At 38.9% G+C, this 13,571-nt stretch overlaps 1 pseudogene; it reads right to left on the bottom strand.

Annotated features, from left to right (window-relative positions):
* Positions 1 to 10,262: 10,262 nt before the first annotated feature.
* Positions 10,263 to 11,271, bottom strand: LOC116862520 (annotated as a pseudogene).
* Positions 11,272 to 13,571: the final 2,300 nt, after the last annotated feature.

Raw genomic sequence — 13,571 nt, 5'->3', positions numbered from 1 at the left:
AAAAGTAGTAGATCAGAAAGGAACAGAGACAATATACAGTAACAGTCACCTTCCAGGCAATACAATGGCACTAAATTCATATCTCTCAATAGTTACCCTGAATGTTAATGGGCTATATTCCCCAATCAAAAGACACAGGGTATCAGAATGGATAAAAACACAAAACCCATCTTTATGTTGACTACAAGAAATTCATTTTAAACCCGAAGACACCTCCAGATTTAAAGTGAGGGGGTGGAAAAGAATTTACCATGCTAATGGACATCAGAAGAAAGCAGGAGTGGCAATCCTTATATCAGATCAATTAGATTTTAAGCCAAAGACTATAATAAGAGATGAGGAAGGACACTATATCATACTCAAAGGATCTGTCCAACAAGAAGATCTAACAATTTTAAATATCTATGCCCCTAACGTGGGAGCAGCCAACTATATAACCCAATTAATAACAAAATCAAAGAAACACATCAACAATAATGCAATAATAGTAGGGGACTTTAACACTCCCCTCACTAAAATGGACAGATCATCCAAGCAAAAGATCAACAAAGAAATAAAGGTCTTAAAAGACAAACTGGACCAGGTGGACATCACAGATATATTCAGAACATTTCATCCCAAAGCAACAGAATACACATTCTTCTCTAGTGCACGTGGAACATTTTCCAGAATAGATCACATCCTCAGTCCTAAATCAGGTCTCAACTGGTATCAAAAGATTGGGATCATTCCCTGCATATTTTCAGACCACAATGCTCTGAAGCTAGAACTCAATCACAAGAGAAAATTTGGAAAGAACCCAAATACATGGAGACTAAACAGCATCGTTCTAAAGAATGAATGGGTCAATCAGGAAATTAAAGAATTGAAAAAGTTCATGGAAACAAATGATAATGAAAACACAACGGTTCAAAATCTGTGGGACATAACAAAGGCAGTCCTGAGAGGAAATTATATAGCGGTACAAGCCTTTCTTAAGAAACAAGAAAGGTCTCAGGTACACAACCTAACCCTACACCTAAAGGAGCTGGAGAAAGAACAAGAAAGAAACCCTAAACCCAGCAGGAGAAGAGAAATCATAAAGATCAGAGCAGAAATCAATGAAATAGAAACCAAAAAAACAATAGAACAAATCAACAAACCCAGGAGCTGGTTCTTTGAAAGAATTAATAAGATTGATAAACCCCTGGCCAGACTTATCAAAAAGAAAGAAGAAAGGACCCAAATAAATAAAATCATGAATGAAAGAGGAGAGATCACAACTAACACCAAAGAAATACAGACAATTATAAGAACATACTATGAGCAACTCTACGCCAACAAATTTGACAATCTGGAAGAAATGGATGCATTCCTAGAGACATATAAACTACCACAACTGAACCAGGAAGAAATAGAAAGCCTGAACAGACACATAACTAGTAAGGAGATTGAAACAGTCATCAAAAATCTCCAAACAAACAAAAGCCCAGGGCCAGACGGCTTCCCGGGGGAATTCTACCAAACATTTAAGGAAGAACTAATTCCTATTCTCCTCAAACAGTTCCAAAAAATAGAAATGGAAGGAAAACTTCCAAACTCATTTTATGAGGCCAGCATCACCTTGATCCCAAAAGCAGACAAGGATCCCATCAAAAAAGAGAACTACAGACCAATATCCTTGATGAACACAGATGCGAAAATTCTCACCAAAATACTAGCCAATAGGATTCAACAGTACATTAAAAGGATTATTCACCATGACCAAGTGGGATTTATTCCAGGGCTGCAAGGCTGGTTCAACATCCGCAAATCAATCAATGTGATACAACACATTAAGAAAACAAAGAACAAGAACCATATGATACTCTCTATAGATGCTGAAAATGCATTGGACATAGTACAGCATCCCTTCCTGATCAAAACTCTTTAGAGTGTAGGGATAGAGTGCACATACCTCAATATTATCAAAGCCATCTATGAAAAACCCACTGCAAATATCATTCTCAATGGAGAAAAACTGAGAGCTTTTCTGCGAAGTTCAGAAACACGGCAGGGATGTCCATTATCCCCACTGCTATTCAACATAGTACTAGAAGTCCTAGCCTCAGCAATCAGACAACAAAAGGAAATTAAAGGCATCCAAATTGGCAAAGAAGAAGTCAAACTATCACTCGTTGCCAATGTTATGATACTATATGTGGAAAACCCAAAAGACTCCACCCCAAAACTGCTAGAACTTGTACAGGAATTCAGTAAACTGTCAGGATATAATATCAATGCACAAAAATCAGTTGCATTTCTCTACACCAACAACAAGACAGAAGAAAGAGAAATTAAGGAGTCAATCCCATTTACAATTGCACCGAAAACTATAAGATACCTAGGAATAAACCTAACCAAAGAGACTAAGAATCTATACCCAGAAAACTATAAAGTACTCATGAAAAAAATTGAGGAAGACACAAAGAAATGGAAAAATGTTCCATGCTCCTGGATTGGAAGAATAAATATCGTGAAAATGTCTATGCTACCTAAAGCAATCTACACATTTAATGCAATTCCTATCAACGTACCATCCATTTTTTTCAAAGAAATGGAACAAATAATCCTAAAATTTATATGGAACCAGAAAAGACCGCGAATAGCCAAAGGAATATTGAAAAAGAAAGCCAAAGTTGGTGGCATCACCATTCCAGACTTCAGGCTCTACTACAAAGCTGTCATCATCAAGACAGCATGGTACTGGCACAAAAACAGACACATAGATCAATGGAACAGAATAGAGAGCCCAGAAACAGACCCTCAACTCTATGGTCAACTAATCTTCGACAAAGCAGGAAAGAATGTCCAATGGAAAAAAGACAGCCTCTTCAATAAATGGTGTTGGGAAAATTGGACACCACATGCAGAAAAATGAAATTGGACCATTTACTTACACCACACACGAAAATAGACTCAAAATGGATGAAGGACCTCAATGTGAGAAAGGAATCCATCTAAATCCTTGAGGAGAACACAGGCAGCAACCTCTTCGACCTCAGCCGCAGCAACATCTTCTTAGGAACATCGCCAAAGGCAAGGGAAGCAAGGGCAGAAATGAACTATGGGATTTTATCAAGATCAAAAGTTTTTGCACAGCAAAGGAAACAGTTAACAAAACCAAAAGACAACTGACAGAATGGGAGAAGATATTTGCAAATGACATATCAGATAAAGGGCTAGTGTCCAAAATCTATAAAGAACTTAGCAAAATCAACACCCAAAGAACAAATAATCCAATCAAGAAATGGGCAGAAGACATGAACAGACATTTCTGCAAAGAAGACATCTAGATGGCCAACAGACACATGAAAAAGTGCTCCACATCCCTCGGCATCAGGGAAATACAAATCAAAACCACAATGAGATATCACCTCACACCAGTCAGAATGGCTAAAATGAACAAATCAGGAAATGACAGATGCTGGCGAGGATGCGGAGAAAGGGGAACCCTCCTACACTGTTGGTGGGAATGCAAGCTGGTGCAACCACTCTGGAAAACAGCATGGAGGTTCCTCAAAATGTTGAAAATAGAACTACCCTATGACCCAGCAATTGCACTACTGGGTATTTACCCTAAAGATACAAACGTAGTGATCCAAAGGGGCACATGCACCTGAATGTTTATAGCAGCAATGTCTACAATAGCCAAACTATGGAAAGAACCTAGATGTCCATCAACAGATGAATGGATAAAGAAGAGGTGGTATATATACACAATGAAATACTATGCAGCCATCAAAAGTAATGAAATCTTGCCATTTGTGATGACATGGATGGAACTAGAGGATATCATGCTTAGCAAAACAAGTCAATTGGAGAAAGACAACTATCATATGATCTCCCTGATATGAGGGAGAGGAGATGCAACATGGGGGGTTAAGGGGGTAGGAGAAGAGTAAATGAAACAAGATGGGATTGGGAGGGAGGCAAACCATATGTGACTCTTAATCTCACAAAACAAACTGAGGGTTGATGGGGGTAGAGGGTTTGGGAGAAGGGGGTGGTGTTATGGACATTGGGGAGGGTATGTGCTATGGTGAGTGTTGTGAAGTGTGTAAACCTGGCGATTCACAGACCTGTACCCCTGGGGATAAAAATATATTATATGTTTTTAAAAAATAAAATTAAAAAAAAAGACATACAGAAAATTAAAAAAAAAAGAATTTAAAAAATAGAAATACAAAAGAAAAACAGAGGTGTACGTATCAAAAATTCAGGTTAGTAGGTTATTATAGAATTTGATGTAGTGGACATCTCACTGTGATGGTAAATAGGTTGAAAAATTATCTATATAAAAAAAAAATGAGCCAGAATAGTGGGAACGAATTAAACATAAAAGTTGTCCTATGAAGTAGTGGTGGTTGTTCTCTTGTAGTCTTTTTGTTTTTCTTTCCTGGTTGGTTTTCTGTGGGAGGGGCCTGCCAAGTGGGTTTTCAGTCAATGATGTTCTATGAATTAAGTCCTCCCGCCCCCCTCAAGGGGGTGGCCTCTGAGGAAACTGGTTTCCTCTGGAGGTTTTTATGTTTGTTCCCTTTTTTTTTTTTCTCTCGCCTTGACCGTATTTGATGGTTTTTGTAGGTTTAGAGGAAATCAAACTGCACCCTGACCTCCTCTCAGAAAGAAGCCTCAGTCTGCTCTCCTGTGGGTGCTACAGAGCCCATATAAATTCCCCCTTGGCCACTGGAAGAGCAGATTCCAAGTCGTGGTCCCTGGGGATACAGGATCTTCTGCTTGTACCCAAAACCATGGCAGCGGTGGCTGTCTGGGCAGCTCCAGACCACCAGAGAGGTTCCAAGCATTGGCACACTGAGATTTCCCCGCTGGCCCAGGCTGGGAGTGCCTGGTCTTTCTGGGTCTAAGAGTGCCAGGCTTGAGCGCACTTCTCTCAGGGGAGGCTGTGGGTCCTGCGTTTGTCTCAGGGCGTGGGTCCAAGAGCACCAGGCTGGGCCTTCGTGCACCTAAGGGTACGGTGAGGGGCGCGCTCATCTCAGGCTCTGTTAGCAGGGATAACAGAGCAGCATTCTGCCATCTGGCGAGGCTCCCAGCCCCTCACAGGAGCCAGACCCCAGGCGTTCTTGGGCATGCTGGCGTCTCAGGGACCAAGACCTGGTTTCTCCATTGTGCTCTCTCTGGCTCAGTGCCAGAAGAGGCTGTCCTGGGTCCGGGGACTTAAGCCCCTGTCCCTATCCGCCCTGATTCCCACAATTTAACCTCCCCAATCCTTTGCTCTTTTGGAGTGCTTTCAACCAGTCTCCAAGTTATTGCTGGTCCCCAGATGCAGGGCACTCTCGTATTAGGGGTATTACTTTCCAATTGGTCACCTCCGGTGGCTCCCTCCCATTTTTGTGTATCTTCCGATATCAGTCTGACATTCCCACTCTGCTTTACCTGCCCACTGGTGTCTTCTGCCCCTGTAGAGATCCAGACGTGTTTATATAATTCTGATCTCAGGCTGATTTCATGGGTGGTTGGAGTTATTTGGTAGGTAATCAGCTCACTTTAGGGTACAGGTTGAAAAGGCACCTCCTCCTACTTCCCCGCCATCTCATCTCCCCCCAATTTATTTGAATCCAGTAAGTACCCTCTTAATAACCATGACCCATTTGGCCCATTCCCTGCCCACCTCCTTCCATCAACTCTCAGTTCCTTCTCTATAGTTAAGAGTCTCCTATGGTTTGCCTCCCTATATTTTCCCCCCTCTCCTATGATCATCTGTTTTGTTTCTTAAAGTATGCATATGAATGGAATCGTATGGTATTCATCTTTCTCTGACTGATTTAGTTTGGCTTGGATAGCACTAGAGTGTATTATGCTAAGCAAAAGACATCTTCCAATATCTAAGAGTTCATGCAAAAATATTCTTCCTTGGAGAATTCTTTACTCCCTTTTGACCATCCTTACTTGCTTCCATCTCTTGCTCTGAACTGGACAGCTCTGTCAGTGCATCCTGTTTGATCTATCCCTTTACTCTCTCAGTTTATATTTGTTCTCTACACCTGAACATGACCTACTCATCTCTCCCTGACGTATCTCCTAATGTCTCCCCAAGGTACACTTCTCTCACCTTATCAAAATTTATCAATTTCACACCACCAACGACAGAACATTGTTGATGAGTTACTTCACATCTAACACGCTGGGCTTACTGGTTCCCCAGACTATAAAAAAGCCCCTCTTCATTGGTTCCTAGCAATTGCTGAGAACATCCAGGTGTCTCCTTCAGTGTCACTTCATCCAGAGTGACTGAGAGTTATCAGTGATACCCCAATTCAGTAATTTGCTTCAAAGAAACTTAGAGTTTGCAGAGGTAAGTGGAATAAATAGTTTGGGAGGAACAAGGACAAACAGGGAGGACACCTACCATCTTGGAGTCCTGTGTCATGCAGCTTATGGAGGAGAAAATCGCCACGCTTTGATGGGTGACATGGCCTGCCATGTCCCCAGAGCATATCTGGGGAGGGAAGTGAAGGAAGCATAAGGACATTGATCGTGTAGAGTGTCATGGGGTTACTGAGATGGACAGGAATTCCTCAGGGTACAGCAGCAAAATCCTAGTGTCAGAGAGAGAAGGAAAATGTCTATTTGAGATTGATTAAATAAAGTGAAATGAAGTATTTGCTAAAGAAAAATTCTTGCATTTCTGACCCCTTTCCCATTATACTCTCTGTTCTTAGCATATTTTATTCCTATCTTTAAGGCCTGAGAGTACATCGTTTGTTAAAGGAACTGTTTATGGCCTGCCTCTTACATTAGATACCAGCTTTAGTGAAGGCCACTAGGCTGACCTCACTTGCTACAGCACTGAGAGTCTTCTAGGTGTTTGTGGAATCAATGAATGAACGAACCTACTTATCCCACAGACAGCCTACTACAAAGAGATACATAAAAAGATGGACTTGTTTTATCTGAGTGATTACGCTATTTTTATTCTCGATAGGTTCATAAGTCAAGTAAGTGATAACCAAATGAATTAAATATGAAAGTAAATGTAACAAAAAAAAATTCAGTTAATTTACTGGCCTTACACATAATATTATAACAACTATATATTGGTAAGTATTTTTGAAAATCAGGCAATATTTTTAGCATCTAGCATTGATTAACATCTTACAGTTGTTATTTATCATTGAAGATCTGTGCGGTTTCCACAAGATTAGACAACACACCAGGTTGTCTGGCTTAACCAAGGGTTCAAGTCCTGAAGTTCTGGTGTCAGAATTAACATTCTAACGTGAAGACAATTTTCCCCAGAAATTTTTGCCTATTTAACCCAAAATAGGGGCTTCATTGACAATATATTTTTCTTTAGGAAGGGAAAGGATGTTTAAGTCATATGAGTTTGTGTGTTGTGTGTGTATAAGAGATGTTGTGAGTGTCCAGCCCTACATTCACAACTGCCCTTTCCTAACTATAAGCTGCTTAAAATCAGATAGCTGAATTCAGATCTGTGTGAAGGGGAACCATGAATTTTGCCCAAATATACCTATCTACATTTTTAAAAAGTGAGAGCACTGCATGTACATCAGGTTTATGGTAATCATTAAAATGAGAATATGAAAGTGAAATGTTAAGCAAAATGCACAACATAATTAAAGAATGAAAGACATTTTATATATATTTTATTGTTGTTACTTGAATCATGATTCAAGTAACATCTGATGTTAAACTATTTTTACTCCGTCTCAATGAAGGCTTAAATAATTCACTTTACATATTTTACAAACAAAATATTTAATGAAATTGCCCTTGGATCAAAGTATGACCATGTTTAGAGGAACAGAGAAGGTTTAAAATATAATCAACTGTTGAGATCAATTAGAAATGCTGAAATGTGGCATTTAGGTTTGAGAAAAATTCCTCGACTAGATCTTCTTAGGTCTGTAGGTTTCATTTCCAAAATATTGCAGGAACCTGCATAACTGGAACTTCCCTTGTTTCCTGATATTATTTTATTTTGATTACTCTGTTTTCTTATTTATGTGAGATAAAGAATAAAATCCTGATTAAAATGTTGAAAAAAAAAAAAACTTCTGAAAGACAGACTCAGATTAAACTAAAGTGGCAAAAGTTTAAAAAAAGTACAAAATTAATGTCTAAACCTCTTAGTTTAAACTATTGTATTAAAGTGCATCTTGTATTTTACTGTTAAAGACCATGGAGAGCACATAAGTAGGAATTTTTAAATATGGAGATGTATTAATAAATATTTATATATTTATAATGATTTTCTTTGCAAAACAACCTCTTTAAAGGTGCCAAATTCCTTGCCCAGAAATCATTGTAGGTATATAATCATTTACCAGTAAAAATTAAATATATATACATCCCTTGAAAAAAAAATCAGATCCCGAAATTCTCTAATCTATTTTTTTCCTTCTTTAGGCAAAAATTACTTACTAGAGAAAAATGTATCAGATTTTCAATGCCTGATACCACCAATGGAATTGAAATATGTTATGATGCATAACTAAAATAAACAAAAACTTATAATTCTAGCTCAATGGACATTGAGGAAGAGATGTATTGCATAAACATTAATTTCAATGAAAATAAGTAATCTTTGAAAATAGATTAAAAGCAGATTTGTCAAAAAACATAATAATAAGTAACCCAAATATACTTTATTTTTAAAAATTCCAACTAATCCTATGAATGTCATATACTGTTTATTACAAAACCACCAAGTTGTTTTGGCATTGGGAACATGTTTGTTTTTTCCCTAAAAGTGAAAATTGATCATTCACAAGGGAAGATATGCACATAGACAATGAAGTGATAAAAAAGTCCTTGGAAACTTTCATCTTCATAGAAATGCAAAATAGAAACAAAATGACTTAGTCTATCCATACTAGTACAGCTGAAATGAAAAGGTTGATGTTGTGGTGTCTGGGTGGCTCAGTGGGTTAAGCCTCTGCCTTTGGCTCAAGTCATGATCCCAGGGTCCTGGGATCAAGCCCCTCATCTGGCTCTCTGCTCAGCAGGAGCCTGCTTCCTCCTCTTTCTCTCCGCCTGCCTCTCCGCCTATTTGTGATCTCTCTGTCAAATAAGTAAATAAAATCTTAAAAAAAAAAATGTTGGGACACCTGGGTGGCTCAGTTGGTTAAGCAGCTGCCTTTGGCTCAGGCCATGATCCCAGAGCCAGGGATCGAGTCCCACATCGGGCTCCTTGCTTGGCAAGGAGCCTGCTTCTCCCTCTGCCTCTTCCTGCCACTCTGTCTGCCTGTGCTCACTCTCGCTTCTCTCTCTATGACAAATAAATAAATAAAATCTTTAAAAGAAAAAAAGAGGTTGATGTTATCCACAATTTCTGTCAATTGTAGCAAGTGGCAACTCCTTTGACTTGCTGCCAGGCATGTAAAATTGAACAAACATATTGTTTTACTGTTTACTAAAAAATTAGTCATTTTGGAGAGCACATATTTCATGGAGCACTGAGTGTGGTGCATAAACAATAAATTCTGGAACACTGAAAAGAAATATATATATATATACAGAGAGAGAGAGTATAAATTTACCAAATGAAATAAAAACAATTGATCACAAAAAGGATATTTTTGTTGTAATAGTTTCAGACTGAAAATAGCCCACATGTCCATCATCAAAGTAGCAAGTAAACAAAAAGTATTAGATTCAGAGATAGGAATTTTTTTAGGAACAAAAAAGAGCAAACTGAAGGTAAATGTAAAATCATACCAGCATCTGTAAAAACATATTATGTTGAGAAAAAGGCACATGATATAAAAAATGTTCATTTTGTTTTCACTGAAGCAAAATTCTACAATAAATAAATAAATCTTACAAGTAATTCTATCTTGGTTGCGTGGTTTTACTATAAAGGTCATGAAAAACACTTCTGGTCTGGTGAGAATTGTCTCTAACTAGTTAGCGGGTAAGTTGCAAGCCCATGTTATTGAAACTAGTTAAGCAATCAGTTTTGAGCATTCTAGTGTTTGTAAGTTATACCACAATTAAAACGAAACTACAACTGATGTTCAAAAATTTTGACTACTTACTTAATTCTTTAAAGAAATGCTTATTGTATGGTGTGGTGTAAAAACATTTTAATGATTTGTGATTAACATTTTTAACAATCCACATTGGATGTTTGATGACAATCTAGGCATAAATCCAAACTGCAGAGGTCTTGTCTGCATTCAATGTAGAATAGTAACAGGTATAGATATAACACATATATAACTTTTCCCTAGGAAATTCCTAACAGTCACTTTATGCAGTCTTTAAAATGGGGACAAATTGATGTAATCTTGGTCATGACTTAAGGCAGCATACTGACCCATATACTTTCTCAGGGCTCCCTTGACTTCATTGTTCCTCATACTGTAGATAAGGGGGTGCAACAAAGGAGTGAAGAGCGTATAGAAGGCTGAAACCACTTTATCACTGTTAGCTGGCCTGTAGGAGTTGGGTTGCATATAGGTAAAAATGCCAGCTCTATAAAATATTCCCACCACAGATAGATGTGAGGAGCAGCTGGCAAAGGTCTTCTTGTGGGCTTCTCTAGAACACATCTGGAGAACTGCAGCTAAGATGAAACTACAGGAAATCAGGATGAGAGAAAATTGGACCAGAAGCATTAATACACAGCAGGTGTACAGCACATGCTCAAAAACAACTGTGTCAGCATAAGCCAAATGTACCAGAGTAGGGGCCTCACAGAAAAAATGATTGATTTCATATTCACCACAAAATGGGAAGCTCAGGACAACAGCAACTTGCATAAGCCCATCAGCTGCCCCCAGTAACCAAGACCCCACAGTCATTCTCAGGCATAATTGCCAGCTTATAAGAAAGGGGTTATCTCAGTGGGTGGCAAACAGTCACATAGCAGTCATAGGACATGGATGCTAAGAGGAAGTACTCACCCCTTCCCAGTGTGATGAAGAAGAAGATCTGCAACCCACAGCCAGCAGGGGAGATAGACTTCTGGCCAGTCAAGCAGTCAGCTGCCATTTTGGGCACAATGGTGGAGACCTGCAACATATCCATGAGGGAGAATTGGCTCAGGAGAAAGTACATGGGCATGTGGAGCTGGACATCCTGGTGAATCAGGAAGAGCATGAGGGCATTGCCTACTAGAGAGGTGAAAGCAATTATCAGAACCATTACAAAGAGAAATAGGTGGGCTCCTGTGTGGTTAAAGAGTCCTAGGAGAATGAAATCTGAGGTGGTGTTCCAGATCTTCATGATTTCAAACAGGTCTGACACTGCAAATGAAGAAATAGATGACAGTCTTCATCATATACAACACTCTATTTCAATTACATCATTACTGATAAGTACACACTGGTAATGATAAAATCTTTCTCAAATCTTTCATCTGCCATTTGCAAAAAAAAAATTGTCTTGAACATAAAATTAATTTCAACTTTTTTCAACTTATTCTCACATTCAAAGTTTTCCAAAATAAGTACCATCATCTTTATTATTGATTGATTGGGATAATAAATGTTTTTGATCAATTGCAAGAATATGATAAGTGTGTCTTTGAACCACATGACACCAACACAAGTGAACAGTAAGTCATTATAAACATAATTTGTAATTTATGTTAATGCTTTGCCTTGTATCATGCATAGTTAAAGTTCTTAGAAGCTGAGTTACATCATTAACTATGTAAAAAGTAGCTACTCGATACAAGAATTGTACATATAAAACAAACCAAAATTTATTGAAAACTGATGTACTATATGTTGACTTATGGATTTAAATTTTTAAAAAGTCAAAATCAGATCATCTTTCTTAATATAATTTATGTGAGGAAGGCATTTCTTTTCCAAAGAAAAAGATTTCTATTTTCAGGTCTAGGAGCTAAAATACAGAGTCTAGATGGACAGGGAAGATGGCAGAGAAGTAGGGGAATCTGTTTAAACCAGTCCCCTGAATTTAGCTAGATATCTACCAAATCATTCTGAACACTCACGAAATCAGCCTGAGATGGAAGGATATATATATATATATCTGGACCTTTACCAGCAAAAAAGTGGCTACTTTTTGCAAAGTAGGATGTACAGAGTCATGAATAAGTGGGGAGATACTGGAAAATAAACAGAAGAGGGAGGAGGCTCCATAAGCTGGCTCCTAGAAAGTGATAGAACACCAGAGTGAAAAAGTGTCCTGTGCCAGGAACCAGGCAAAAAGTCACAAAGCAGTGGCACCTGGGAAAGTGCTCTAGAGCAGTGCTCAGAGAGGATCCAGGAGTTGTGTGTGCACGTGGGACCCCACGGCTGCTCACAGTTTTAGAGTCACAAGAGGCAGGGATATGCTGCACCCCTAGGATGATCTCTGAGAGAGTCACTTTGGGCACGTACCGTAGGAGGCTGTGGTTTTCAGTGGTGCAGACAGAAACAGAGGCTATTTGTCCTGGAGCATTTAGTGAAGAGAGCAAACTGCAATTTCTCTGCTCTGACAGAGGTTTGGGTGTGACCATTCTTGTTCTGACCCTCAGAAGGGACATGGAAAGCTGCCAGAGAACAAAAGCTCAAAAGATCAGTTTCCTGGGAGACCAATCCCCTTACAGGGGGCAGGGCAAATCTGCCCAAGCAGGGTAGATGTTTTGGACTCTGTACATTCTCTCAACCATCCCTCAACAGAATGACTTGGAAGAAGAACTCCCAACAAAGAAATGAAGCAGAGACAATGGCTTCTGCCACAGCTCTAATGGATATGAATATAAGCAAGATATCAGATAGAGACTTCAGGGTAACACTTATGAAGTCAGTAGCTAGGGTTGAGAAAACCATTAGTGACAATATGGAATCTCTAAGGGAAGAAGTGAGAACTAATCAAGCTGAACATAAAAATGTTATGAGTGAGATGCAGTCTAAACTTTATACTTTAACAGCCAGGGTAAATTATACAGAAGAATGAATTAGTGAGCCAGAAGATATGCTCAGAGAAAGGAAGGAAGCAGAGGAGGATAGGAATAGGCAGATAGATGCCCATGAGATCAGACTTAGAGAGATCAATGATGCCATGGTCAGAATTATAGGGATCACAGAGGGGGTGGAGAGAGAGAGAGAGAGGACAAGAAGGTGTATTTGAACAAATTTTAGGTGAGAACTTACCTAATCTGGGGAAGTAAACAAGGATTCGTGTCCAATAGGCAGAGAGGACCCCTCACAGGATCAATAAAAGTGGAACAACATATGGTGTATAATAGTAAACTTGGAAATCTTAGAGCCAAGGGAGTTATCCTGAGAGAACTGAGAGAACCAAGGGTGAAGAAATTTCTTACATACAGCTAGAGGAACATCAGGCAGAATAAAGTCAGACCTGTCCACAGAAACCTGGCACTAAATGAGAAGAACATGCAACCAAGAATACTTTATCTAGCAAGGCTATCATTCAGAACAGATGGAGAGAAAAGGAGCTTCCAGGAACAGCAGAAACTGAAATAATATCTGATCACCAAGACAGCCTTATAAGAAATATTAAGGGGGATTCTATAAAAGAAGAAAGACCCTAAGAGTAATATAGATCAGAACTTTACAGAGACAATCTATTAAAAGAGGGACACTATAGGCAAT

This window comes from Lontra canadensis, unplaced genomic scaffold, assembly GCF_010015895.1.
Source record: "Lontra canadensis isolate GAN:19392208 unplaced genomic scaffold, GSC_riverotter_1.0 scaffold251, whole genome shotgun sequence".
In the NCBI taxonomy this organism is placed as follows: domain Eukaryota; kingdom Metazoa; phylum Chordata; class Mammalia; order Carnivora; family Mustelidae; genus Lontra; species Lontra canadensis.
Note: the sequence above shows the minus strand (reverse complement) of the source record. Positions and strands in the feature narration are given on the sequence as shown.